We start from the raw sequence: 14009 nt of genomic DNA, 5'->3' as shown, positions 1-14009 counted from the left end.
GAAGACACATAGTGGAATAGAGGAGGACCATGGAGATGGGGGACGCTAGGAAACATGAGTGACACTGGGCAACCGCCTGAGGAGAGAGGTTGTCATATTCATGCCCCAAACCGGCACCGAAGGAAAAGGACACAACGTGGAATCAGCCCCAGTATCCACTGGCGTCACCAAAAAAGCACAACCACCTCCCATTAGAAGAAGAGTACAGGGCACCAGCGTGTATCGATACTCGCTACGCTCCACTTGTAGCAGAAGCTAAGGCACCTATAGCCGTGGCCTAGTTGAAGTGCAACATCCAAGATGTGTACTCATTCCCCACGGTAGTGGATCACTTGTGGAAGCGGCAATGTTGCAATTATCCCACCAATGAAAGGGGGTAATGCTTACAGCAAGCACTGCACTCAGTGGTAGTGGAAGTCCAGAGGTCCACCAGTGGATTGCGCAAGTAGTGTCATATCACCCAACAACCCCGGAGGGTGATCGGAAAGGTCCAGATGTTCACCAGTGGATTGCGCAGGTAGTGTCATATCACCCAACGACCTCGGAGGGTGATTGGGAAGGTCCACCATTGGAATGCGCAGGTGGTGCCTATCAACCAAACGGCCCAGAGGGTGATTGGGAAGGTCCGGAGGTCCACCATTGGATTACGCAGGTGGAGAATACCAATCAAGCGATCCTGGAGGGTGGATTGGGAACTGAGAGGTCCTCCTCTGTCCGTGCTAGGACACTGGCCCAGCCTGACACAGAGAAAGAAAGTTTTGAGGGTCAGACAGATCTGTTGGAAGGGATTCCACTAGATCTGAAAAACTTGAGGCGGCTCGGGTTTGTAGGAGTGGGGTGGAAAGGCAGTAGAGTGCTAGATACTAGAGGCTGCTCGGGGTTTGTCAGGTCGACAAGTGTCTGCCTGTAAAGGATATGAGAGTATGCCGAACTAGGGGGACTGGTGGGTAATGGTAGACTGCCTGTTCTTGGAGAAACCCTTTTTAGCGCCAATAGTGGTAGGTCAGTGTCAAGCTGCTCAGGTATACAGTGGATCTTACATCAACTTAAAATTTGTAAAAGAGTAATAAAAGATGTGTGGATATATATAAAAAAAATATATAAAGATATAAAATATATAAAAATAATAATATATATATATATATTATATATATATATATATATATATATATATATATAAAAAAGATATACACGCAAGGTAGGAACAAATTCGGAATGGATGAGCATAAGTACACTACATTCTGTCTCAAGTGCCTAAGAGACCGTAATCTGTAGTGTCATACACGACATAGTGTGGTGTAGTGGGGCGAATGGGTTGTATAAAACAGGTAAAATCTGTTTAAAAGGATAAGAGTACATATAATAAAAATACTGTAGTATCGTAGGCTTATTTACTCACTTCACGAGGGGGGCGGTTTACCAGGATAAGCATACTACACCTGTAAACCAAACACCCCCCCAGCCTGGATCGCTTCAAGAATTTTAACGGATCTCATGCCCCTAGGAATACGTTGAGCTTTATAATATTCACCGAGTGTCGTCATATGGAGCCTTATAGATATGGACCGTCTGGATAGAAATTCATATTTTCTTTTTAATTCCTTAGCGGAGGGTATACTGAGAAAAGCGGCATCTCCCTCGATTCCCCGCAGAATCCGGTCAGCTGCGTCCTGGGTATAGGTGAAGCCACTGGGTGAATCAGTTGTAGAGAACGACATAATGAAAAAAAATATTTTGGTTGAAATAAAAAAAATAAAAAAATTAAAAAAAAAGGTTATAAAGATTTGTGCAAAGCCTGATGCTAATAATGCAGATATAAAAAATGAGGCAGCACAAAGGGTTCAGTCAGTAGAAGGGTGCACGGCCCAGAGGATAAGCAGTCCTTGTATACAAAATATCAGAAAAAGGCAGCACTCCAAGGATAAATGAAAAAACAGTCACCTTTTATTCACCCACGTAGGCAGCGCAACGTTTCGGCTCAGCACTAGAGCCTTTCTCAAGCAAAAGTTAGGACATAATGCAACATACTTTATAGTCCAGATAATCATACCAATTCAATAAACAATTACCGTATTTTTCGCCCTATAAGACGCACCGGCCCATAAGACGCACCTAGGTTTTTGAGGAGGAAAATAAGAAAAAATATGTTATGGGGGAATCTGTGGGCGACGCACAGTTATGGGGGATCTGTGGGCGACGCACAGTTATGGGGGATCTGTGGGCGACGCACAGTTATGGGGGATCTGTGGGCGACGCACAGTTATGGGGGATCTGTGGGCGACGCACAGTTATGGGGGATCTGTGGGCGACGCACAGTTATGGGGGATCTGTGGGCGACGCACAGTTATGGGGGATCTGTGGGCGACGCACAGTTATGGGGGATCTGTGGGCGACGCACAGTTATGGGGGATCTGTGGGCGACGCACAGTTATGGGGGATCTGTGGGCGACGCACAGTTATGGGGGATCTGTGGGCGACGCACAGTTATGGGGGATCTGTGGGCGACGCACAGTTATGGGGGATCTGTGGGCGACGCACAGTTATGGGGGATCTGTGGGCGACGCACAGTTATGGGGGATCTGTGGGCGACGCACAGTTATGGGGGATCTGTGGGCGACGCACAGTTATGGGGGATCTGTGGGCGACGCACAGTTATGGGGGATCTGTGGGCGACGCACAGTTATGGGGGATCTGTGGGCGACGCACAGTTATGGGGGATCTGTGGGCGACGCACAGTTATGGGGGATCTGTGGGCGACGCACAGTTATGGGGGATCTGTGGGCGACGCACAGTTATGGGGGATCTGTGGGCGACGCACAGTTATGGGGGATCTGTGGGCGACGCACAGTTATGGGGGATCTGTGGGCGACGCACAGTTATGGGGGATCTGTGGGCGACGCACAGTTATGGGGGATCTGTGGGCGACGCACAGTTATGGGGGATCTGTGGGCGACGCACAGTTATGGGGGATCTGTGGGCGACGCACAGTTATGGGGGATCTGTGGGCGACGCACAGTTATGGGGGATCTGTGGGCGACGCACAGTTATGGGGGATCTGTGGGCGACGCACAGTTATGGGGGATCTGTGGGCGACGCACAGTTATGGGGGATCTGTGGGCGACGCACAGTTATGGGGGATCTGTGGGCGACACTTATTGGGGTCTCTGGGTGGCACATATATAGCATCTTATGCTATGTGTCATCCACAGATGCCCTCCATAACAGTGTCCCTGTAGTGAATGACCCTCAATACAAGGGGTGGGGGTCGCATCTTCTTTTCTAATGACAGCGGGGCCCGTGCAGTGACTGTATTCTACTACACGAGCCCCGCTCACTGTATAATCGTATCTGTATTCTGTAATAGTTAAGTGTATATAATGTAATCGCATAATCAGCGCTACTTACAACTACAAGCACTCGGTAGGTAGCAGGGAGGAGGGAGGAGGCAGGCCGGGAGGACGGGCGCTGGCATCGTGAGTCACTACGTCATGCGCCCACGCTGCCTGCTTCATTCATAAAGTGGGCGGCGCAGGCGCGTGACGTAGTGAGTGACGCGCCGCCCGCCCGTCCTGCCTCCTCCCTCCTCTCTGCTACCTACCGAGCGCTTGTAGTTGTAAGTAGCGCTGATTATGCGATTACATTATATACACAATTAACTATTACAGAATACAGATACGATTATACAGTGAGCGGGGCCCGTGTAGTAGAATACAGTCACTGCACGGGCCCCGCTGTCATTATAAATGCAGATGCCAGCCCCCAGCCCCTCCTTCCTCACAGCTGATACACCCGCCGCACGGCATCGCGGCGGGTGCATCATTGAAAATACGGCAAAATCAGCACCATTCGCCCCATAAGACGCACTGCTATTTTTCACCCACTTTTAGGGGGGAAAAAGTGCGTCTCATATGGCGAAAAATACGGTAATACATAAACCTACACAAATGGTAAATACATCTTTCACAAAATCATGATTAAAAAATAAACCCCAAAAATATATAATAATAACTTGGTGATAGTGATGAGTGATATACAGCACTTGACATATTATATTATTCATAATATGCAGTGTTAAATATACAAAATTCATAAACTATTGATGATTATCAATTAGATTTCATGTGTGTAAAGTGCATAGTGCAATTAGTAATTCATCATGCTTGGACACATACCGCTGGGGAAGAAGGAGGAGGGGAGAGGCAATACACGAACTCATGAATCCAGGGTCATGGCGTCCTGCAAATTCCACATGTCAGGCTCAGCGTGTCTAGGTTCAAAGTGCGCATGTCCATTATGACGTACGTACCCACATCGGCAGCACAGAAGGAGATGTCACTACCGACATGTGCATAACAAACCGGAGGCAGCATCCGCCATATTTATAAAGGGAAAAGAACCTTGCAGCCCTATTCACTCTATTCAAAAGAGTGTCAAATACAGATAACAGACATATTTATTATTTATGAGGATGGGACAGAGTAACAAGCACATATTCTGATCGTCCCAGTGCCGGCCGCTACCCCTCTTCCGAGAGGCAGCATACCGTACAGGGTGGCAGGCACTACTGTTGTCAGCATGTCACTGCGACATCGGATCAAAGCCCTGCCCAACAAGTGGGACCAGTATATTATACACAGATGTGCAAAGGAGGGATCTCCCCCTATATACTATTTGTCCTTCTGTATAGAACTATAATATCTTAAGCAAGGATCCCAATATAGCCGCACATGTCCTATGACACAATAAGTCCAGCAAATAAGGACGTCACGACCCCGGCCAAAGCATGCTCCTCCACAACTCCCAGTTCACCCGCGTAACTCCAAGTATCTAAAAAGGAGAAGAAAAAGGAAGTATAAATAAAACTCATTGAGAAATATCTGAAAAGAATTTATCTTTTGTGTTTAATTCCTTTTTAATTCCTTAGCGGAGGGTATACTGAGAAAAGCGGCATCTACCTCGATTCCCCGCAGAATCCGGTCAGCTGCGTCCTGGGTATAGGTGGAGCCACTGGATGAATCAGTTGTAGAGAACGACATAATGCAAAAAAAAATTTGGGTTGAAAAAAGTTGCGTGATCAGCTGGTTAGGGCTGATGTGGGTCCTGGTAGAGTGATTAGGCAGACTACATTAACGCAACCTAGACACAGCTGTTTTCCCTGTCTCTGCTGCGTTAATTGCAGATATGTCATGAGGGGGGGATCCTTTACACATCCTGGTACTGGCGTTTTGTATCCTATAAAGTTTCACCTTACATGTGATTCTAGCTACGGTTATTTACGTGCTCACCTGTCCATGTCAATTACTATAAGTGGATGAAACTACCACGGATTTTAAAACGCGACTGAACAATCATAGATATTCTATTAGAAAACGAAGACTTGATTTACCGGTTTCTAAACACTTTTCTGAGTGTAAGCATAAAGAGAGTGAGCTGAGATGTTGTATTATTGACCACGTCCCTATACAAAGGAGAGGTGGCAATAGATCATTACTGCTTAAAAAAAAGTAACTATTCTGGATCCATAGACTAGGATCCCTAAAACCACATGGATTAAATGCGGATTATAATCCAGGAGGTTTGTTCCGAGACGGGTAGGCTTGCCCTCTTTTTCCCGTATGGTGGGTTGGGCTGTGGTACTGTGTATTTGGTAGTTATAATTGGACAAATATTTTTTGTATATAAACACAAAAGATAAATTCTTTTCAGATATTTCTCAATGAGTTTTATTTATACTTCCTTTTTCTTCTCCTTTTTAGATACTTGGAGTTACGCGGGTGAACTGGGAGTTGTGGAGGAGCATGCTTTGGCCGGGGTCATGACGTCCTTATTTGCTGGACTTATTGTGTCATAGGACATGTGCGGCTATATTGGGATCCTTGCTTAAGATATTATAGTTCTATACAGAAGGACAAATAGTATATAGGGGGAGATCCCTCCTTTGCACATCTGTGTATAATATACTGGTCCCACTTGTTGGGCAGGGCTTTGATCCGATGTCGCAGTGACATGCTGACAACAGTAGTGCCTGCCACCCTGTACGGTATGCTGCCTCTCGGAAGAGGGGTAGCGGCCGGCACTGGGACGATCAGAATATGTGCTTGTTACTCTGTCCCATCCTCATAAATAATAAATATGTCTGTTATCTGTATTTGACACTCTTTTGAATAGAGTGAATAGGGCTGCAAGGTTCTTTTCCCTTTATAAATATGGCGGATGCTGCCTCCGGTTTGTTATGCACATGTCGGTAGTGACATCTCCTTCTGTGCTGCCGATGTGGGTACGTACGTCATAATGGACATGCGCACTTTGAACCTAGACACGCTGAGCCTGACATGTGGAATTTGCAGGACGCCATGACCCTGGATTCATGAGTTCGTGTATTGCCTCTCCCCTCCTCCTTCTTCCCCAGCGGTATGTGTCCAAGCATGATGAATTACTAATTGCACTATGCACTTTACACACATGAAATCTAATTGATAATCATCAATAGTTTATGAATTTTGTATATTTAACACTGCATATTATGAATATAATTATGTCAAGTGCTGTATATCACTCATCACTATCACCAAGTTATTTTTATTTTTATTTATTTTTTAAATCATGATTTTGTGAAAGATGTATTTACCATTTGTGTAGGTTTATGTATTAACTGTTTATTGAATTGGTATGATTATCTGGACTATAAAGTATGTTGCATTATGTCCTCACTTTTGCTTGAGAAAGGCTCTAGTGCTGAGCCGAAACGTTGCGCTGCCCATATGGGTGAATAAAAGGTGACTGTTTTTTCATTTATCCTTGGAGTGCTGCCTTTTTCTGATATACCGTATTTTTCGCCCTATAAGACGCACCGGCGTCTGTGGGTGACACCTATGGGGGGGATCTGTGGGTGACACCTATGGGGGGGATCTGTGGGTGACACCTATGGGGGGGATCTGTGGGTGACACCTATGGGGGGGGATCTGTGGGTGACACCTATGGGGGGGATCTGTGGGTGACACTTATGGGGGGGATCTGTGGGTGACACTTATGGGGGGGATCTGTGGGTGACACTTATGGGGGGGGTCTGTGGGTGACACTTATGGGGGGGATCTGTGGGTGACACTTATGGGGGGGATCTGTGGGTGACACTTATGGGGGGGATCTGTGGGTGACACTTATGGGGGGGATCTGTGGGTGACACTTATGGGGGGGGATCTGTGGGTGACACTTATGGGGGGGGATCTGTGGGTAACACATATATAGCATCTTATGCTATGTGTCATCCACAGATCCCCTCCATACGTGTCCCTGTAGTGAATGACCCTCAATACACGGGCTGGGGGCTGGCATCTGCTTTTATAATGACAGCGGGGCCCGTGCAGTGACTGTATTCTACTACACGGGCCCCGCTCACTGTATATTATTGTATCTCTAATAGTAAATTGTTATGCATATAATCGCATAATGAGCGCTGTGTATTACTTACAACTACAGTACAAGCGCTCGCCGCTCGGTAGGTAGCAGAGAGGAGGGAGGAGGCAGGCCGGGAGGACGGGCGCTGGCAGCGTGTGTCATACGTCACGCGCCTGCTTCATTCATAAAGTAGGCGGCGCAGGCATGAAAATAAAGAAAACTCTTTGAATGAGAAGGTGTGTCCAAACTTTTGGTCTGTACTATATATATATATATATATATATATATATATATATATATATATATATATATATATATATATATATATATATATATATATATATAGATATAGAAAACAAAAATCGGACTGCACTCCAAGGGACTCTTCAAAAAATGTATTTTATTCACCCATTTGGTGGCAAAAGCGACGTTTCGGCTCAAGCATGAGCCTTTCTCAAGCATGCTTGAGCCGAAACGTCGCTTTTGCCACCAAATGGGTGAATAAAATACATTTTCTGAAGAGTCGCTTGGAGTGCAGTCCGATTTTTGTTTTCTATAAGTGGGTAAGCACCTTTTACCGTACTTGGACATTGCACCCGTCTATTTTTCCATACCTCTCAGGGTGGTGCTGCCAGTGTTTTTTTTTTTATATATATATATATATATATATATATATATATATATATATATATATATATCTTATATATTTTTTTAATATATATCCACACATCTTTTATTACACTCTTTTACAAATTTTAAGTTGATGTAAGATCCACTGTATACCTGAGCAGCTTGACACTGACCTACCACTATTGGCGCTAAAAAGGGTTTCTCCAAGAACAGGCGAGACTCGGGTGGTACCATTACCCACCAGTCTGACACAGACAGGGCGGTCCTGCGGCGATGAGGCCTGAGGGGGAGGACCCAAAATGGAAAAAAACAAAAACTGGGATGCCCAGCCTCAGGAGACAAGAGGCAGGAAGGGGTTAAATTAGCAGCATTAGCCCCATTGCCTTGCAGATAGACAATAATCCTGCGCCAGCCTCAAGAGATGGCTGGTCAGGAAGGGTTAACAGCCCTGAAAAGCGGGGGCGGGGCTCTGCGGGCTACTGGGGGAGGGGGGGGGGAAGTAAGGCGGGAAGAATTTGCGCCAGCCGAAGCCCCCCCACCCCCGGGGATGAAAGTTTGCGGCCTAGTAGTAAGTGAAGTAGAGAGAAGATGCCCATTAGAATGCGCCCTCTGGCCGTGGAGAACGCCGCGCGGGCCGGAGGAAGAAGGAAGGGGTAGGCCCAAAGTAAAGCCGGGGCCTAAATTTAACGGTGCCCGGGCGCAGAGCTGGCGGTTCTCCTCTGGAGCAGCGCACTTGGCTCCCGCTCCATAGAAGGGAGGATTATGGTGCTGGGGAGCGGGAGCCTCCTCCGCTCCCCTCCTGTTGCGAGGTAAAAACTCAAAGCACAGCGGTGCGCTCGGCCGCCCGCTGTGCCTAACAGTGCCTGCAGGAGACAGCCATACCCGTCCGTTAACCCCATATGTGCCCGTGTAGTGTCGGCACAGAGGGAAAGGGAGGGAATCCACCGGAGGTCCAGGGCTATGATAAATTTAGCCTGGTGTCTGGCCCAGTCATCATGGGGAGGGAGGGGGAAGCAGAGAGCCCGGTGCTTTGCCAAATAGGGAGGAGGGGGGGAGGGAAGGAGAGGGTTAACATACTCGCCTAGTCCCTTACTCACCTATCTTCCTCCTCTTCACCCTTCCTAAGTGGGCCCATAAGGTACCTTTTCCAGCAGGGTCACCTCCTCAGCAGCTGGCACCGGAGTAGCAGGAGTCTGGCATGGCGGGAGGGTCTTCTCTTTGGCAGACCTAGGCGACCCCTTGGCTGGCGGGATGAAGGGGAGCGAGGCTGCCCTGGTCCACCTTGTCTTCTTGTGGGGGGAGGAGGCAGCGTGGCGGACCAACGCTGGCGTGCTCCCCCTGGGAGAACAGGGAGGCTAGGCGACCACTGTTTCCCACCTGAAAGAGAAGAAGAAAAATAATAAACTAAAATAATAAATCTTCAGAGCTACCCTGGGAGGGAGGTCTTGCCTCCTAGTGACACTAGAAAAAACTGAAGCTCTCTCTCCAGGCTGGAGGGGGTATATCTGCCAGGGGAGGAGCTAACAGCTTTATCTAGTGTCAACGCCTCCTAGAGGACATAGCTATACCCACGGTTCCTGTGTCCCCCAATGAATATGGGAGTGAAATTTAAAATTAGAATAGGATAACCACTAGTACGCTTCATACAAAAGGCCAATTCAATGGTACCCAATTTGCCCACATCATTGGCCCCTGCACGAAAAATAATTATATCAGGGTCTGGGTACAGTGAACACATTTCTAACAGCACCCCTGAGTCAATTCCAATAGATTCGAACAGCATCTGCAGACCAAGAGAGATGGTCATTGTACAATCTTTCTAAAGCTCTTACTAAAGCCCAATATATGAAAGAATGGCTGATGATCAATACGGCGAGACCTGTGAAAACTATAACATAAAGAATCATCAATCTACAGAAATATCAGGACTAATATGCAGTTTAAAATGATTAGACGACCATCTCCCAATCCACTTAATCACAGACGCACACAAACCAGACCGAGCCGCCGCCGTGGCGGCTCCAATCCGGAAAGAATTCGATGTAATCCGGAAACCTTCCAAATCCAACTCCCTTAAACATTTAGACAGCACAGACTTAAATTGATATTGAGTTAATGGAGAAGCATCCGCATGCACAAAGAAAGCATTACTACCCCCAGGTCTGCGATGCCAATACTGAGATAGCATACTCACCGGACAAATACAACCCGACCCAACTCTATTCATTCGAATCCAGGTACCCTTACCTGACTGCTCCATTTTTGACGTCGGGAGAAAGAACAGGACATAATTAACATGAATATGGACATGATTCACAGCCAAACCCAAACATGACCTTCCATTCTTCGGAAACAATTCACTAATTCTAAAAGCACCAAAAAACATACAACAAAACGCAGTGGAAAAGAAGCAACGCTTCAAAACAGACCAATGAAGTAGCATGACATAATGACCTTAACAGCATAGGTGAAATAGGACACCTACTGTCAGGAAAACAATTATCGCGTTTTTCTAACCCTTTAAAATCTGCTTAATTAAGAAATGATCCAACATACAAGGGCAACCCAAAACTCGAAGAAAAAAGGAAACACCAGATAGAACCCTTAAAACAGTAGCATAAGCCAAACCTTTCTTAAATAATGCCACACAAAATGCCAATGCAGCAACCTCACCACTAGACTAAGAAGACCAACCTCTAGCTGCGGTAAAACGACACCACCGAAGCCAAGAACGGACGTAATCCGACCACGTTGTCGAAGCCACAGATGACTTTAAGTAAGACATACCTAGGACTAGGGTTGTCCCGATACCACTTTTTTAGGACCGAGTACAAGTACCGATACTTTTTTTCAAGTAGTCACCGATACCGAATACCGATACTTTTTTTAAATGTCATGTGACCGTTTTGGGGGATCTGTGGATCTGTGGATGACGCACTGTCATGTGGGGGATCTGTGGATGGCACTGTTATGGGGGACCTGTGGATGGCACTGTTATGGGGGATCTGTGGATGGCACTGTTATGGGGATCTGTGGATGGCACTGTTATGGGGGATCTGTGGATGGTACTGCTATGGGGTGGGATATCTGTGGATGGCATTGTTATGGGGTGGGGGGATCTGAGGATGGCATTGTTATTTGGTGGGGGATCTGTGGATGGTGCTGTTATAGGGGATCTGTGGATGGAACTGTTATGGGGAGGATCTGTGGATGACACTGCTATATGTCATCCACAGATCCCCCTCATAACAGTGTCCCCCAATACACCGGGCCCCGCCGCTCACCGAAGTATTTATAAACGTGAATCCTTATCCTGTTGTTAAGTTGAACTAACGCTGCCCTCTCCCATGTTCCCCTGTATCCCCCTGTATCCCCACAGCACTTACGATTCACACGCTTCCATAGCAGGCAGAGCGGACGGCACCAGTAACGTCACTCACTGACGTCGCGCGCCTGCTCCGCCTGCTTCACTCATAAAGTGGGCGGAGCAGGCGCTCTACGTCAGTGAGTGACGTTACTGCTGCCGTCTGCTCTGCCTGCTATGGAAGCTTAAGTAAGTGCTGTGGGGATACAGGGGAACATGGGAAAGGGCAGCGTTAGTTCAACTTAACAACAGGATAAGGATTCACGTTTATAAATACTTCGGTGAGCGGCGGGGCTCGGTGTAAGAGTACAGTGACTGCACCGGGCCCCGCCCATAGTTACGCCCATAGTATTCTATTTATGTATCGGGGCGGGGTATCGGCGGCTGAGTACCGCCGAGAAAACTCGGAATCGGTCCCGATACCGATACTAGTATCGGTATCGGGACAACCCTACCTAGGACCAAATCAGATTCCACAGGTACGCAGGGCACAACTCCCCTTCCAGATCGGCCACTTCTGCCAATCGCCGGAAACTGAAAACGGGAAAGCGAATCAACAATCAAATTATCTATCCCAGGGACATGACAGGCTTTCAACCAAATATTTAATTTTAAACAGAGACGAACCAGAGGACGTAACAATTTAACTACTAACGTACACTTTGACGACAAACCGTTAACTGTAAACACCCTTATTGTCAGTATGCAAAATAATCCTCTTATTGGAAAAACAACTCCCCCATAAAACTAGACACCACTATAGGAAAAAGCTCCAACAAAACAATAGTCACCCCATTCATAACCCAAGCAGGATGCCATTCTGATGCAAACCAGTGCCCGTTCCAATACGCACCAAAACCACAAGAACCAGCTACATCCGTGAATAACTCCATAGAAGAAGCGAAAACAAAATCTTCCTGCCAATATAACCTACCATTATATTGCTGAAAGAATAAATCTTCTTTAACCTCCTTAGACAATCTGACATGAAAAGACGGATTACTAACACCAGAAATCTTTGCAGACAATTGCCGACAAAACACCCGGCCCATCGGCATAACCCTACTAGCAAAAGCGAACATACCCAAAACCGACTGAATTTTTTTTAGGCTGAGTTCACACGGGCGAGATTTCCGCGCGGGTGCAACGCGGGAGGTGAACGCATTGCACCCGCACTGAATCTGGACCCATTCATTTCTATGGGGCTGTGCACATGAGCTGTGATTTTCACGCATCACTTATGCGTTGCGTGAAAATCGCAGCATGCTCTATATATTGTGCGTTTATCACGCAACGCAGGCCCCATAGAAGTGAATGGGGCTGAGTGAAAATCGCAAGCATCCGCAATCAAGTGCGGATGCGGTGCGATTTTCACGCATGGTTGCTAAGATGACAGTCTATTCACTGTATTATTTTCCCTTATAACATGGTTATAAGGGAAAATAATAGCATTCTTTAATACAGAATTCTTAGTAGGTGGTCAATTAAGGGTTAAAAAATAATTAACTCACCTTCTCCTCTTGATCGCGTAGCTGCCGGTCTCTTCTTACTTTTTAATCATGAGCTGCCGGCTAAAGGACCTGTGGTGACGTCAGATCACATGGTCCAATCACATGATCCATCACCGTGGTGATGGACCATGTGATCTGACGTCACCACAGGTCCTTTAGCCGGCAGCTCATGATTAAAGAAGTTAGCCGGCAGCTACGCGATCAAGAGGAGAAAGGTGAGTTAATTATTTTTTAACCCTCAATTGACCACCTACTAAGCATTCTGTATTAAAGAATGCTATTATTTTCCCTTATAACCATGTTATAAGGGAAAATAATAACATCTACACAACACCGAACCCAAACCTGAACTTCTGTGAAGAAGTTCGGGTCTGGGTACCACAGTCAGTTTTTTATCACGCGCGTGCAAAACGCATTGCACCTGCGCGATAAAAACTGAACAACGGAACGCAATCGCAGTCAAAACTGACTGCAATTGGGTACCTACTCGCACGGGTTTGCCGCAACGCATCCAGACCTTATCCGGACACGCTCGTGTGAATTTAGCCTTACTGTGGCTTTACACTTTTTTAACAATATAGACAACACCATGCAAATCCTAGACACCTTTTGCAAAGGAAGACGAAACTCACCCTTTACAGAATCGATGACAATCCCCAAATATTCTAAACAATTAGTAGGGTAAACTGTCTTATCTTCAGCTAACGGAACACCAAATTCAGAACAAACAGCAAAAAAGGATTCCAAAACACCTGAACACACTGAAGCATCTGCTGGACCAATGAACAGAAAATCGTCACTGCTCCCTGCATACTCCTAACCGCTACTACCCATTCAAGGAAGGAGGAAAAAAACTTCAAAATAAAAACATGACAAGTAACATCCCATGGGAAGACATTTATCAAAATAAAATAAACCCTAAAAATAAAAACAAGAAGGATGTACCGGTAACAGGCGAAAGGCGGACCGAACGTCCGCCTTTCCCATCAAAGTACCTTAGCCAGAACTACGTATTAAATCTATTGCTGAATCAAAAGGTGGCATACTTAGCCGAACACAATTCTTAATCAATTTCATCATTTAAAGATGCACCATATGGAAAAGATAAA

General features: G+C 46.4%; 1 protein-coding gene across 1 annotated transcript in view; it reads right to left on the bottom strand.

The window, feature by feature from the left end:
- Positions 1–9374, bottom strand: part of NUDT8 (nudix hydrolase 8) — a 33365-nt gene extending 23991 nt beyond the window's left edge. The window contains exon 1 of the mRNA XM_040435132.1: positions 9168–9374. The gene's annotated coding sequence lies outside the window, so the exon portion shown is untranslated. The remainder of the gene's footprint in view (positions 1–9167) is intronic.
- Between the last annotated feature and the right edge of the window lie 4635 nt (positions 9375–14009).

This window comes from Bufo bufo, chromosome 6, assembly GCF_905171765.1.
Source record: "Bufo bufo chromosome 6, aBufBuf1.1, whole genome shotgun sequence".
In the NCBI taxonomy this organism is placed as follows: domain Eukaryota; kingdom Metazoa; phylum Chordata; class Amphibia; order Anura; family Bufonidae; genus Bufo; species Bufo bufo.
This window is presented reverse-complemented; position numbering and strand designations above follow the sequence as displayed.